This window comes from Elephantulus edwardii, unplaced genomic scaffold (genome assembly GCF_000299155.1).
Source record: "Elephantulus edwardii isolate Elephantulus edwardi_28Jun2011 unplaced genomic scaffold, EleEdw1.0 scaffold00207, whole genome shotgun sequence".
Taxonomy (NCBI): Eukaryota; Metazoa; Chordata; class Mammalia; order Macroscelidea; family Macroscelididae; genus Elephantulus; species Elephantulus edwardii.
Window position 1 is genome coordinate 948886 of NW_006399957.1, and position 678 is coordinate 949563.

The following is a 678-nucleotide window of genomic DNA, read 5'->3' on the forward strand; positions in this document are numbered from 1 at the left end:
AGGGACAGCGCAGGAGGGGAAGACCCTCTATGAGGTGGATTGATTCAGTGACTGGGGTAATCAGGATGGGTGTGTCAGAGGCAGTGCGACTGGCAGAGGATAGAGTAGGGTTTAGGACTGTTGTTCATAGGGCTGCTATGAGTCGCAAGCAACTCAACAATGATACATCTGATAAGGGACTTAGATCTGGGATTTATGGAATACTCAAATGCTACAATAAGATAAAGGTAAACAACCCAATTGCAAAATGGGCACAGGATATGAACAGACACTTCATCAAGAAGACATTCAGATAGTGAACAAGCACATCAAGAAATGTTCAAAATCCTAGCTCTAAGAGTGATGCAAATCAAAACAACTATGAGATATCATCTCACCCCAGTAAGAATAGCAAAATTTAACAGAATGGCAAACAAAAAATGTTGATGAGGCTGTGGAGAAACAGGAAATCTTATTACTGTAGGTGGGAATATAAAATGGTGCAACCACTATGGAAGATAGTATGGTGCTTGCTCAAAATTTGGAAATAGAAATACCATTTGACCCAGCAATTCCACTACAGGGAACATGTTGTTGTTGTTATGTGCCGTTGAGTTGCCTGTGACTCATTGCGACCCTATGAACAACAGCCCTAAACCCTGCTCTATCCTGTGCCAATCTCACTGTCTCTGACACACC